Source organism: Bubalus kerabau, chromosome X, assembly GCF_029407905.1.
Source record: "Bubalus kerabau isolate K-KA32 ecotype Philippines breed swamp buffalo chromosome X, PCC_UOA_SB_1v2, whole genome shotgun sequence".
NCBI lineage: Eukaryota > Metazoa > Chordata > Mammalia > Artiodactyla > Bovidae > Bubalus > Bubalus kerabau.
This window is the reverse complement of record NC_073647.1, coordinates 129,304,275-129,318,939: the sequence shown is the minus strand read 5'-3', so window position 1 is coordinate 129,318,939 and position 14,665 is coordinate 129,304,275. Positions and strand designations below refer to the sequence as shown.

General features: G+C 43.1%; 1 pseudogene; it reads left to right on the top strand.

Annotated features, from left to right (window-relative positions):
* Positions 1-13,035: 13,035 nt before the first annotated feature.
* On the top strand, positions 13,036-13,656 carry LOC129640173 (tRNA 2'-phosphotransferase 1-like; annotated as a pseudogene).
* Positions 13,657-14,665: the final 1,009 nt, after the last annotated feature.

The following is a 14,665-nucleotide window of genomic DNA, read 5'->3' as shown; positions in this document are numbered from 1 at the left end:
TGGAACAACAGACTGGTTCCAAATTGGGAAAGGAGTACGTCAAGGCTGTGTATTGTCACCCTGCTTATTTAACTTATATGCAGAATACATCATACGAAATGCCGGGCTGGAAGAAGCACAAGCTGGAATCAAGGTTGCCGGGAGAAGTATCAGTAACCTCAGAGATGCAGGTGACACCACCCTTATGGCAGAAAGCAAAGAGGAACTGAAGAGCCTCTTGATGAAAGTGAAAGAGGAAAGTGAAGAAGTTGGCTTAAAGCTCAACATTCAGAAAACTAAGATCATGGCATCTGGTCCCATCACTTCATGGCAAATAGATAGGGAAACAATGGAAACAGTGACAGACTTTATTTTCTTGGGCTCCAAATCACTGCAGATGGTGACTGCAGCCATGAAATTGAAAGACGCTTGCTCCTTGGAAGAAAAGTTATGACCAACCTAGATAGCATATTAAAAGCAGAGACATTACTTTGCTGACAAAAGTCTATCTAGTCAAAGCTATGGTTTTTCCAGTAGTCATGTATGGATGTGAGAGTTGGACAGTAAAGAAAGCTGAACGCCGAAGAATTGATGCTTTTGAACTGTGGTGTTGGAGAAGACTCTTGAGAGTCCCTTGGACTGCAAGGAGATCCAACCAGTCCATCCTCAAGGAAATCAGCCCTGAATATTCATTGGAAGGACTGATGCTGAAGCTGAAACTCCAATACTTTGGCCACCTGATGCGAAGAACTGACTCATTGGAAAAGACCCTAATGCTGAGAAAGATTGAAGGCAGGAGGAGAAGGGATGACAGAGGATGAGATGGTTGGATGGCACCACCGACTCAATGGACATGAGTCTGACTAAATTCTGGGAGTTGGTGATGGACAGGGAGGCCTGGAGTACTGCAGTCCATGGGGTTGCAAAGAGTTGGACACGACTGAGCGACTGAACTGAACTGGGAAGATCTCACATGCTGCAGAGCAAATAAGCCTGTGTGCCACAACTACTGAGCCCGCCTTCTAGAGCCCATGCTCTACAATAAGAGAAGCCACTGCAAGGAGAAGTCCACACACCACAACTAGAGAGTAGCCTCTGCTTGCTGAAACTTGAAAAAGCTCACACATAGCAACAAAGACCCAGCCTACTGATTCACTTTGCTGCACACCAGAATGCAACACAACATTGTAAAGCAACTATACTCCAATAAAAACTAATTTAAAAAAAGAATGTGATAGAATTTGTAATGTATCCTCTTCAGTTGTTTCAGAGACGTGTACCATTTAAGATATTTTTGGCTTCATTTGTTGAATTAATAAACTATTGCCACGTAACCAAAGCACTCTAAAACATAATAGCCTAGAATAATAACCATTTTATTTGCTCATTATGCAATAGATTTGCAATTTGGGTTGGGCTCAGCTGGCAGCACTTCTGGTCTCACCCAAGGTCACTTAGGGTGATAAGAATAGAGGCAATTCATGGTACCAACAAGGGCTCCCTCTCACCAAGTCACCCTAACTCTACAGAGTATGGTCTAAAAGCTAAAAAGTTAGTTGGGCCTTTAATGGGTCATTTCATTAGGCTGTCTGAGGTATGTGATGAGACCAGTGATTCTGATGGTCATGTGCAACTTCTTTGCAGTTAACATAGGTCCACTGCTTTTAAGCAATATGGTGTGGGAGACCACATCAATAGGTGACCGTTTTGTAAACTCTTGAATGGTGGTGCTGCTGGGGGAACTGTGAATAGGAAAGGCAAACTCATAATGAGAGTATGAATCAGTTCTGGAAAGAATGAATTTCTGCCCCACAGTCATACACACACACCCCATGTGGAAGGGATCCAAAGCAATCAATTTGCTCAAGTGGCTGGCTGGTCTCCTTGAGAAACGGTGCCATAATGTGGCTCATGTTGGTTTCTGCAGGTGGTGGGTTGGGCCAGCAATGGCTAATTGTGCCTGAGTGAGAGGGAACCCTTGTCGAACCTGAAGAGCCAGCCTGGATTCTGTTGACAGGATCACTGGCTCTGCGTCCTCGTAGAGCAAGCCTATGAGGAAACATTGGTGATAGGCGGCTGGGTGCCAGGAAATCTGGATTTGGGGTGCCAGCTGCTTAGAGGCATTGTCTGGGACTCTGAGGCTGAAGAGATGTGACAGTCCTGTGAGAGAAGGAAGTCCCACGGGAAACTGAGCTCTGGTGCAACCCACCCCTCTGGGAGAAGGGCAGGTCTCTGGTTCCAGTTAGCTTTATGCCTGAAACCCAGCATGAATTTTTTTAAATTTATTTTTAATTGAAGAATAATTACAATACTGTGTTGGTTTCTGCCATACACCAACGTGGATCAGCCATAGGTATACATATGTCCTCTCCTAGCATGAATTTTCAGAATCACTTTCAGACAAATTTGTATTAAAAGTACTGTATTTAAATAATGTTAATTTTCACTTCTGTGTAGGCCCTTGATTTACTTTTACCTTGTGATTTGGTGGTTCTCATGAGAAAGGGGTTCCTTATAATCTAAAATTTCCCCTATAATCTACTTTGCTTCCCACCTAAGCTTCACTTAGCACTTCCCTCGGTATTGGCCAGCATCCTAATAATGAGGGTGTCAGAATGCTTTCTGAGCCTGCCGAAAGAACTAAAGGTAGCCTATGCTTACTTTTCCTATCATAACCACAATGAACAACAAAATTGAGCCTTTTTATAACAAGACACCTAAAGAGGGGAAAAATTATTAATGAAGTACAAAAGACAAAGAATGAAGAGACACCAGTTGCCCATCACCCCCACCCTTTTACCCCTGATCCCAGGGCAGAATGTACTCATTGTTTCAAAATTCTCTAACTTGACAGTTGTGTATCTGAGGATGGATGGTGGGTTAGTGCTCCTCCTGGAACATGACTCACCTACACTCACCAGGACTATTTTTGGAACAACCCAGAGGAATAGCGTTGGGTCTCAGGATGTGACCTGAGCTGGATGCAGCAATCTCAGCAACTTCAGCTGGTGACCAGGATCAATCCTTTCACATTCCTCCCTTTCTCTGCTAGCCCCCATTTCTAAACACCAATGCTCCCATCCAGCGGTCAGTTCCTCACTGGATCATCTCTACCAAGGCAGTCATCTCAACGGTGATAACCTTTCTCTCAGAAGAAAGAGTCTCATTAAAATTGGCTCATCATCTTTTTCTTGTCTGGAGTCAAAAGTCAATTAATAATAGGAATAAAAACACTTAGGGAATCAGTTCTCTAAACCAGTACAAAGTTATCTCTAATTTCGTTTCCCTAAAGTCCATTTCAAATAGAATATATGCTCTATATTTACTCCAAAATAAATGTATTGTGACTTTCCTTCATGCTAGATCAGCTCAATGATGCTGTAAGAGAATCCTCATACACAGGCTGGGAGAGCTCACTTTCCCAAACCATTAGGTTGAAAGAATCACAAATAGATTTAAGCCAGCAAGGTAGGTTTGCTACAGATCCAGTGGGTTGATAAATGGTGTACAGCATCCTTCCTAGTCAGGAGAGGAAAACACCATTTCTGACTAGGCAGGTAGAAGAGAATGAATGGATAGGTAAATTAGGAAGAATTTCATATGGAGTCAAAGATTACATATAAGATTACAGCAATGGTACAGAACATATGCAGTGAATACTGTGATGCCACCAAGATCCCATCTTCAGGGCAATGTATCTGTTCCTGAGTTACTGGAGCTACCTGTTTCCAACAGCTTACATCTATGTCCCTTGCTGGGAATTACCTGCCTCCTGAGAAATCTCCATGCAGGTCAAGAAGCAACAGTTAGAACTGGACATGGAACAAGAGACTGGTTCCAAATTGGGAAAGGAGTACATCAAAGCTGTATATTGTCACCCTGCTTATTTAACTTATATGCAGAGTACATCATGAGAAATGCTGGGCTGGATGAAGCACAAGCTGGAATCAAGATTGCTGGGAGAAATATCAATAACCTCAGATATGCAGATGATACCACCCTTATGGCAGAAAGCAAAGAAGAACTAAAGAGCCTCTTGATGAAAGTGAAAGAGAAGAGTGAAAAAGTTGGCTTAAAACTCAACATTCAAAAAACTAAGATCATGGCATCGGGTCCCATCACTTCATGGCAAATAGATGGAGAAACAATGGAAGCAGTGAGAGACTTTATTTTCTCGGGCTCCAAAATCACTGCAGATGGTGACTGCAGCCATGAAATTAAAAGATGCTTGCTCCTTGGAAGAAAAGCTATGACCGATGTAGACAGCATATTAAAAAGCAGAGACATTACTTTGCCAACAAAGGTCCATCTAGTCAAAGCTATGGTTTTTCCAGTAGTCATGTATGGATGTGAGAGTTGGACCATAAAGAAAGCTGAGCACTGAAGAAGTGATTCTTTTGAACTGTGGTGTTGGAGAAGACTCTTGAGAGTCCCTTGGACTGCAGGGAGATCGAACTAGTCCATCCTAAAGGAAATCAGTCCTGAATATTCATTGGAAGGACTGATGCTGAAGCTGAAGCTCCAATACTTTGGCCACTTGACATAAAGAACCGACTCATTGGAAAAGACCCTGATGCTGGGAAAGATTGAAGGCAGGAGAAGGGGATGACAGAGGATGAGATAGTTGGATGGCATCACCGATTCAATGGACATGAGTTTGAGCAAGCTCCAGGAATTGGTGATGGACAGGGAGACCTGGCATGCTGCAGTCCATGGGTCGCAGAGTCAGACACGACTGGGGGACTGAACTTAACTGAAGACAAAGTTTCTGGCTTAGAAGTATTTTCCAGTCTTTTGGAGAAAAATGTCACATCAACAAATAACTATAATGAAAGTGAAAGTTGCTCAGTTGTCATGTCTGACTCTTTGTGATACCATGGACTATATAGTCCATGGAATTCTCCAGGCCAGAATACTAAAGTGGATAGCCTTTCCCTTTTCCGGGGGATCTTCCCAACCCGGGAATTGAACCCAGGTCTCCCGCATTGCAGGCAGATTCTTTACCAGCTGAGCCACAAGGGAAGCCCAATAAACATAATGGAGTGTAGAAAATGAAGCCATAGTTCATGCCTTTGGTGTTCTAGAAACTATGGGTCTGGAGAAAGTGTTTGGGAGAGGGAAAATTGGGAAAAGTTACAGGAAGAAGACATTTGGGGAGATTGTCTTGAAAGAGGTCATGTGTAAACTCAAAATAAGTAAATATATGCTCAGTTCTTATAAATGAAACAATAAATATTCAGTTATATTGTTATTTTAATTTTACCAAGGAGAAATTATATGGAGAATTTTTTAGAATTTGTCCTTTTCATACCTAGAAAGATCACTGATTGTCTCTCAAATCCTATGTTCCCAATCAGAGGGAACTCTTCCTTAACTTCTCACTGTATAATCTTCTGACCTGTGGTCATTGGCATACCAAATTGGAAAGTGATAGCTGGGAGATGATAAATCAGGGTATATGACAGTGAGTTCTTGTGATATTGTGATTCTTAAAAAGGGAACAACAAGCCTAAAATGGAGTCACTTGTGCTAAGCTCACAACACCAAACCGAGACTTAATATCTAAATTGCAGTTTCAATTTCTTTCAGAAATGGAACCTTAAACCAGTCAATCTAGAACTACCTGGTCAGTAGTAGTGAGGTAATCTGATAGATCCCCTTCTGTCCCCTAAAGAAAGGTGACCTGGCTTGAAACAATCAGCTCTTTGCTAGAATAACTTCCTAGTCCTGCCTCCTTCTGCCTGTACGTCTTCCACTTTTTATAGCATTTTGGAGCTCCTTTCTATCTTCTAGATGGGATGCTGCCCAAGGCATGCCTTGTTTTCATTTTCCTTTTGGCCATGCCACAGCATACTGGATCTTAGTTCCCCAATCAGGGATTGAATCCGTGCCCCCTGCTTTGGAAGTGTGGAGTAACCACTGGACCGCCAGGGAAATCCCCCATAAATTGTTGAATAAAGACAATTTTACTCAGTTGAATTTTGTTTGTTAATTTACTCCTACATATTTTATTCTTCTTTGGAGGTAATGATGCTAAAGCTGAAACTCCAGTACTTTGGCCACCTCATGCGAAGAGTTGACTCATTGGAAAAGACCCTGATGCTGGGAGGGATTGGGGGCAGGAGGAGAAGGGGACAACAGAGGATGACATGGCTGGATGGCATCACCAACTCGATGGACATGAGTTTGGGTGAACTCCAGGAGTTGGTGATGGACAGGGAGGCCTGGTGTGCTGTGATTCATGGGGTCACAAAGAGTTGGACACGACTGAGCGACTGAACTGAACTGAACTGATTTTATTCTTTCTGATGCTTCTGGTGTTTTTTTTTTTTTGGCTCCACTGCATGGCATTCAGAATTTCCCAGGCCAGGGATCAAACGCAGGCTCCCTATAGTGGAAGCTCATAGTCTAAACCACTGAACCACCAGGGACATCCTAAATTTTATGTTTTAAATTTGTTAGTTAATATCTGTTCATTTTTAAAAAATTTATTTATTTATTTGGCTGTATTGAGTCTTACTCATGGCTGCATGTGAAATCTTCCCAGACCAGGGACTGAACCCATGTTCCCTGCACTACAAGGCAGATTGTTTACCACTGAGCCACCAGTGTGTGTGTCAATTGCTTAGTTGTGTCCAACTCTTTTGTGACTCCATGAACTGTAGCCCACCAGGCTCCTCTGTCCATGGTATTCTCCAGGCAAGAGTACTAGAGTGAGTGGCCATTCCCTTCTCCAGGGGATCTTCTGGACCCAGGGATCAAACTCTGGTCTCCTGCCTTGCAGGTAGAGTCTTTACTGTCAGAGTCACCAGGGAAGCCCCGGGAAGTCCTCAAATTTTATTTTTTAATGCAATTTATAATAAGGAATATATGTGGTCTTTGTCCCCATTCTTGGCACAGAACTCTAAAACCATTGGAATTTCTTAAGTGAAGCTCCTAGTCACCAGGGCTGGTTCCCAAGGAAACCAACAACAGCGATTAGAGAGTTGGACGCTTCGGTCCCATCCCCCAACCTGTGTTGTTTTTCAGTCACTCAGTCTTGTCTGACTCTTTGTGACCCCATGGACTGCAGCACACCAGGATTCCCTGTCCTTCACTATCTCCTGGAGTTTTCTCAAACTCATGTCCATTGAGTTGATGATACTATCCAACTGTCTCATCTTCTGTCACCCCCTTTTCCTTGTGCCCTCAATCTTTCCCAGCAGCAGGGTCTTTTCCAATGAGTCAGTTCTTCACATCAGGCGCCCAAAGTACTGGAACTTAGCTTCAGCATCTGTCCTTCCAATGAATGTTCAGGTTGATTTCCTTCAGGATTGACTGGTTTGATCTCCTTGCTGTCCAAGGGGCTCCAAGCGTTTTCTCCAGGATCACAATTTAAAAGCATCAGTTCTTTGGTGCTCAGCCTTATTTATGGTCCAACTCTTACATCCGTACATGACTACTGGAAAAACCATAGCATTGACTAGATGGACCTTTGTTGGCAAAGGGATGTCTCTGCTTTTTAATACATTGTCTAGGTTTGTCATAGCTTTTCTTCCAAGGAGCAAATGTCTTTTAATTTCATGGCTGCAGTCACCATCCACAGTGATTTTGGAGCTGAGGGGAGAAGGACTGGAAGTTGAATTAATCACTAACATCCAATGATTTCATCAACCATGCCAACTTAATTCAGTCTCCATAAAACACCAAAAGGACAGGGTTGGCAGAGCTTACAGGTTGGTAAACACATGGAGGTTCTGGAAGGATGGTGTGCCCTGAAAGGGTAGAGAAGCCCCGTGCCCTTTCCTGATACCTTGCCCTAGACATCTTTACCATCTGGCTGTTTCTGGGTTATATCCATTTATAGTACACAGGTAGTCTAGTAAATAAATTGTCTCCCTAAATTCTGTTATCTATTCTAGCAAAATTAATCAAACCCAAGGAGGGGATTATGAGAACTTTCAATTCATAGTCAGTCATTCAGAAGCATATGTGATAACCTGGATTTTGAATTGGTATCTGAAGTGGAAAGGGATGGGGCAGTTCAGTGGGATCTAACACTATCTCCAGGTAGATGGTGTCATTGACCAGAACTTAGTCATATGACGTCTAACTTCATATGCCCATGAAGCAGGTTAGAATGGATTTTAGTATATGTATTTTTGTAGATTCTTACTTTACCTATCATTATATCAAACATTTTCTGTGTTATTTTCAGTCTTCATTATCATGGAAGATGTTACTATTTCTGAAAATATTTGTTATCTTTTTCCTCCGGGTCCATCCCTAACAGAACCAGTTCCTGGTGGGCCTCCCTGCAGTAGTGACATGGAGTCTGCCCCATTGATATCAGGCTTGGTCATGTGACTTGCTTTGGTCAGTGGAATCTGACATATCCCACATCTGAGCACAAGCTTTAGCTCTTAAATTATTAAATTATTATTAAATTATTGTACTAATCTATCCTTGCTCTTTCTTCACTGCCTTGAGACCAATATGGAGCTAGTCCTTCCAACTGGGTCTTGGGATGAAGCAGAGTTGCAACTGAATTGCAAAGGATAGGTAACTGAGTGAGAAATAACTGTGATAAATCACTGAGATTTGGGGATTATCTGCTACTGCAGCAAAATCTACCAAAGCTGACTGGTACAATAACAACTGCATATTATTCCATTGTGTTATGTACCCTGATTTTTTTAGTCCACTCTTCCAATATTGGACATTTTGGTGGTTTCCAATATTCTGATACTGTATTATTAATATAAATAATGCTGAAATGGACACCTATGTACAATTTTTGTTGTTGTTTCTCTTCAGTTATTTCCTTAGGAAACAGTTTTCAGCACAGAAAACTGGATCAGCATGTATGAACATCATTATGGCTCTTACTCTCCAAAGGGGTATATTGTCTGTGTATGAGTCACATTTCAGCAAAAGTCATGAAAACCACTCTAATACTTTTAACAGAGGGAAAATAAAGCAGAAAATTGGCTTTATAAGTAATAGAGACGCTAAGAAGTCAAGAGTAAAATAACCCAGAGATTGGCAATAGCAGAAAGATTCTGCCAAACTTAAGCATGGAGGGAACACTTGGATGAGCTGGTATTACCAGGGGCAGAAACCAGGACCATCTAAACAGAAATAGAACTATGATGGAGTCTCTCTGGTCAGACTCTCCATTAGTAGCTGGGATCATCAAGGAAGGTATGGTTTGGGAAAAGGTGGACTCATGGAAGATATGCTGTAGAAAACAGAAAAAGTGACAGAGATAAATACTTTGGACTCTTCCATTTTCTTGCTCTCCAATCTTCTGCAAGTATTGTCCATTGAGCAAACTTACCCTGAAGCCAGAGAACAAAGGAACTTGGAAAATATAGTTTTCTATGACACAGAGGGCAAGAGAAGGGCAGTGAGGTGTCTGAAAGCAAGCTGGACAGTAATGGATGAGTAAACCACTTAACCAGTCTTTCCAGCATTGTGCATTATCATTGTTATAAATGTTGCTATCGTGGCATGAGATGCAATGTAATTTACTGACACTGAAGTCACTCTTGGATTTGAAAGCTGCTCAAAGCTTTTCCTGGAGAAGGCGATGGCACCCCACTCCAGTACTCTTGCCTGGCAAATCCCATGGACGGAGGAGCCTGGTAGGCTGCAGTCCATGGGGTCGTGAAGAGTCAGACATGACTGAGCGACTTCCCTTTCACTTTTCACTTTCCTGCATTGGAGAAGGAAATGGCAACCCACTCCAGTGTTCTTGCCTGGAGAATCCCAGGGATGGTGGAGCCTGGTGGGCTGCTGTCTATGGGGTCACACAGAGTCGGACATGACTCGAAGTGACTTAGCAGCAGCAGCAGCAAAGCTTTTCCTAGTTACATGACCTTGGGTAATTTGCTAGACCTCAGATTCTCTTATATAAAGTTGTTGTGAAGGAACTTCCCTGGCAGTTCCGTGGTTAAGACTCCATGCTTCCACTGCAAGCGGCATGGGTTCAATCCCTGGATGGGGATCTAAGATCCTGCATGCCATGTGGCATGGCCAAAAAAAAGAAAAGAAAATATTGTGACGATGGGAACTTCCTGGTGTCCAGTAATTAGGACTATATGCTTGCACTGCAGGATTCAATTGCTCGTTAGGGAACTAAGATCCTGCAAGCCATGTGGCCCGGCCAGAAAACAAGATGTGAAGACTAAATACATGAATATAAATACAAAACACTTAGCATAATGTGCAGCATGAGATAGATTGTTTGGTCAGGCCACACAAGATAGCTGTTCTCTTGCTCTCTGTACATCCCCTGGCTGACCACTGTGCCTGCTTCACCTCTACCCTACACACAAGACTGACCTTCTTCTGTATTGATACTTGCCCCAGGCCCCAGCTAATGATTGTTCTTACTCTATCTTATCTTTGGTGTGCCCCTCTATTTGTTTCCCTGGTAACTAATAATGAACCCACCTGATGTCAATTCCCCTATAACTGGTATTTCCCCCTCCCTCTCACAAACCATCGGCCAGAACTTAGTTCCATGACCACATCTAAGTACAATGGAGACTAGGAAATGAAGTTTTTATTTTAGGTGGCCATCTACTCAGCTCAAACTTCTATTATGATAATAGAAATGGCAAACAGGTATGGGGTGGGGGGAACTACTGGCCTCTCCCATTCTGCTATTCTGGCCATGCGAACATTTGTGAGTGCTCTTCTTCCCATATGTATTAATGGAACATACACATTGCCAAGGGAAACTCTCAAGTACAATCCCATTTTACTGAAGGGGAGCAACATTTGCTACCCCCAAAATATGATTATCTTGAGCTAGTTAAGTTCAAGTAGGAAAAGATAAGCGACGCTTTGAAAACACAGAAGTTACTCTTTTGTAAGAGATATTTACATTTATAAGGGAAATCTTCATTTGTAAGGGTTTTTCCCTCTCTGTACCAGGAAAAGGAAGGTGACTAAAACTTTAGTCTTCTAGTGGAGAAGGCAAAAACTTAGATCTGCCTCACAACCTTACCCATGATTACTGTGCTTTTCCTGGTCGCCTCCCGTAACTGGCCTCCCTGTTCCCCCAACATCCTTCTTCTGTCTTTAACTGAAAATGCTGGTGGCTTGGACCATTTCAGGGCATTACTTAGTTTTCCTGTGTCTCATCCATATCTACAGGAGGTATCCATGTTATTAAACTTCTATTTTTCTCCTGCTAATCTGTCTTTTATTCAGGGAGGTGGATGTTCAGCCAAGCACCTAGAATGAGAGAGGGAAAGTGATTTTTCCTCCCCTAAACTACATACAGCTCAAAATCCAGGACCTCTGAGTGATATGTGACCCCCAATGTCAGGATCAGATGTGTTTCCTTGTGATCCTGAAATCTCTAAAAACTCTATAAAAAATAAGATAGTGATGTGCCCCATCCACATAATCATGGTGGAGTAGGAGCAAGGTGACAAACACAGAAACACCAATGGAAAGGGAGAAGTGGAACCACTCAGCAGTAGTCTGTTCATGGCAATTATTGAGTCCTGGTTTGGAAATGCAAAGGCTGCTTGTCCTGGCATTGGATTAAATCACTTAATTAGCTCATCTGATAATCTATAGCTTTACTCTCTTAAAGGAATGCCATGTCTGTTTTACTCTATGGCCCTTGTCTTTGTCCTCTGGAATTTTCATTTCTATTGGTTATTATGGCCACATCTGAAGTGGGTCTTTCTTGGGGATTGTTCAATTTTCACAGCCTGTTTCCTGCTGAGCAGTTTGGGGGTCTTAACACTGCTTGGAGGTAAAGCATGCGTGCTCAGTCACGTCCAACTCTTTGCGACTCCCTGGACCATAGACTGCCAGGCTCCTCTGTGCATGGGATTTTCCAGGCAAGAATACTGGAGTGGGTTGCCATTTCCTACTCCAGGGGATCTTCCTGATCCAGGGATTGAACCCACATCTCTTGTGTCTCCTGCATTGGCAGGTGGATTCTTTACCACTAGCATCACCTGGGAAGCTTGGCGGTAAAGGGGAGAATTTACCATCCCAAAATATGTCTCTTTGGCATAAGGATTATTTTGAGTGGATTGTTTTCAAGAAACAGCAGATACAGGAAAAATTCTGAAAACCAAATAGAAATTATTTACCCTTTTTAAAGAGATATTTACATTTATAAGGGAAAGCTCCATTTGTAGGGGTGTCTCCCATTCCGTGGGCTTCCCAGGTGGCACAGGGGTAAAGAATCTGCCTGCCATGCAGAAAAGGAAAGAGTTGTGGATTCAGTCTCTGGGTCAGGATTATCCCCTGGAGGAAGACACGGCAACCCACTCCAATATTCTTGCCTGGAAAGTTCCATAGACAGAGAATGCTGGTGGGCTACTGCTTATGGGGTTGCAAAGAGTCAGACACGATGAAGCACACACACACACATACACATACACACACTTCATCTCTGTACCAGGACAAGGAGAATAATTCTAAATATCTGGAAACTGTAATCAAGGGAGAAGGCAATGACCTATATCTATATGTCCACCATACCTTTATTCACTCTGCTTTGCCTGGTAAACTCCCCAATCTGACTGCCCCTGCTCTGTCCCCCATGCACCTGCCCCAGCCCCATTTTCTTTTGTCTTTAGCTTAAGATGGTATTTAAGTGATTGTTCAGGTCATTTGGGGGGAGTTACTGAGTTTTCCTGGATATCTCAAATGTATACAGGGAAGTACACATGTTGCTAAACTTCCGTTTTTCTCCCATTAACCTGTCTTTTACTACAGGAGGGTCTCAGCCAAGAACCAGAAGGTTAGAGGGAAAATTACTTTTCCTCCCCTACAGTGACTCTTAATAATAAGCATGGTCATTTGCCAGGTTTCTAGTTTCTTTTGCTTTCAAATTCCTGTAACACCTAATAGGCTTCTGTTCTATTTGCTGCTTGTAAATTACATATAGAAGTAAGGAGCTGCTAGACAGCAGAAGTCTGTCTTGACCATGAACTTCTCTGGATGAAGGAGGCAGAAGGAAGTAACGGCCCAGGGATAAACGGGCTCGCAGTCCCCAGGAACTAGACCACGAGGTGCAAGTGCCCAAGGCCCGGTCCTATGACGTGTCATGGCCCTCTGGAGCTGCGCTTCCAATGGATCCAAAGCCATCCTGCCCCGGGCATCCTCCTACAGCTGTCCCAGTTCGGCAGCTTCTCAGCTGAAGATGTGTAGCAATGGGTGGACACCAAGGGGAAATAGTGGTCCCCCCTGCAGCCAGGGGACCCCAGCACTGGCTCTCATCTGGGCCAATCTGGGTCTGGATCTGATTGATACCCTTGGTAACCCCACAGGCTGAGCTCTGGGTGCTCGCTTATAGCACACTGTGGCAGTACTGGCCATCCATCCTGCTCAAAGGCCCATCCTGCTGGGGAAGATGCATTCACCTCAAATGCATCCACCTCACCTCAGCACTCCCTGGGGATCATGATGTCGTCAGTGGCATGCAGCCAAACTGCGAAGTGGCTGTGTTCATTAATGGGCCCTTGGCCCTGGCAGATGAAATACCCTTCTTCCTCTCCGTCAGTGTGGTGATCCTGATTCTAGGGAATGCTAATGCCTTCCTGTTTCCCAAGTATTTCCAGAAGGTACTGCAGCTATGCCTTATGTCAAAGCCTCTCTCCTTGACTGGTAATGAGTAGACAGTGTCAGAGTGGTCCCAAGCACAGCTCCAGAGGGTAAAGGTTGATCCAACAATAATATATTAACTTTTTTTTAAATGTAAAAAGATAATCAAAACAGAAAAGTTAAAGAAGAAGTAACCACAGCCCAAGATCTCTTCCAGGTAAATTCTCTTAACCATTCTACTCTTCTCTGTGCTGACTCATCTTCCTCTCATTCAATTTGATGGTTGCTTTCTTAAGCTCTTCTTAATAGGTTTGGGTGGGAAATTGATATCCTTAATACAGTTGTCCCTCAGTACCTTAGGGAGATTGGTTCCAGGATCCCCATGATATGCAAATCTATGGATGTTTACATCCCTTATATAAAATGGCATAGTATTTGCATGTAACCCTTTTTGTCTGGAGAATCCCAGGGACGGGGGAGCCTGGTGGGCTGCCATCTATGGGGTCGCACAGAGTAGGACACGACTGAAGTGACTTAGCAGCAGCAGCATACACATTCTCTCATATGCTTTAAATCATCTCTAGATTACTTATGATATCTAATATAATGCGAATGCTATGGAAAATAGTTACAAATACAATGTAAAATGCTACATAAATATTTGCTAGTGTCATAAATTCAAATTTTGCTTTTTGAGACTTTCTGGAATTTTTTTTTCCTTGAAAATTTTCTATTCTAGATTGTTTGAATCCACGGATACAGATCCTGCAGACACAGAGAGTTGAGGTATGGCCTTTACCTCTGTTCCGGCTCTCATTTACTGGTTGAGAGGGAAGGTCCTTGGGGAGCCACAGTATTATCTCTGGCCAAGTCTTCCTCTTTAGCAGCCCCTTTAAATGGCTTCACTGTGGAGTTGCAGAAAGCAGTTGACTTTTTCAATTGTGTGGGGCTCTGAAATCACAGGCCACATGCAAAGAATGACTCCTGACCAAGCCAGGTTTTCTTCCATTTTGGGTTGTTGTCTGGCTAGCTCTGACTGGGGTCCATCCCTCTATAGGATGTTGCTAAAAGTAGGAAGAAGCCACAGACTACTCAGCTTGTAAATCTTTCTTATTTACCCCAA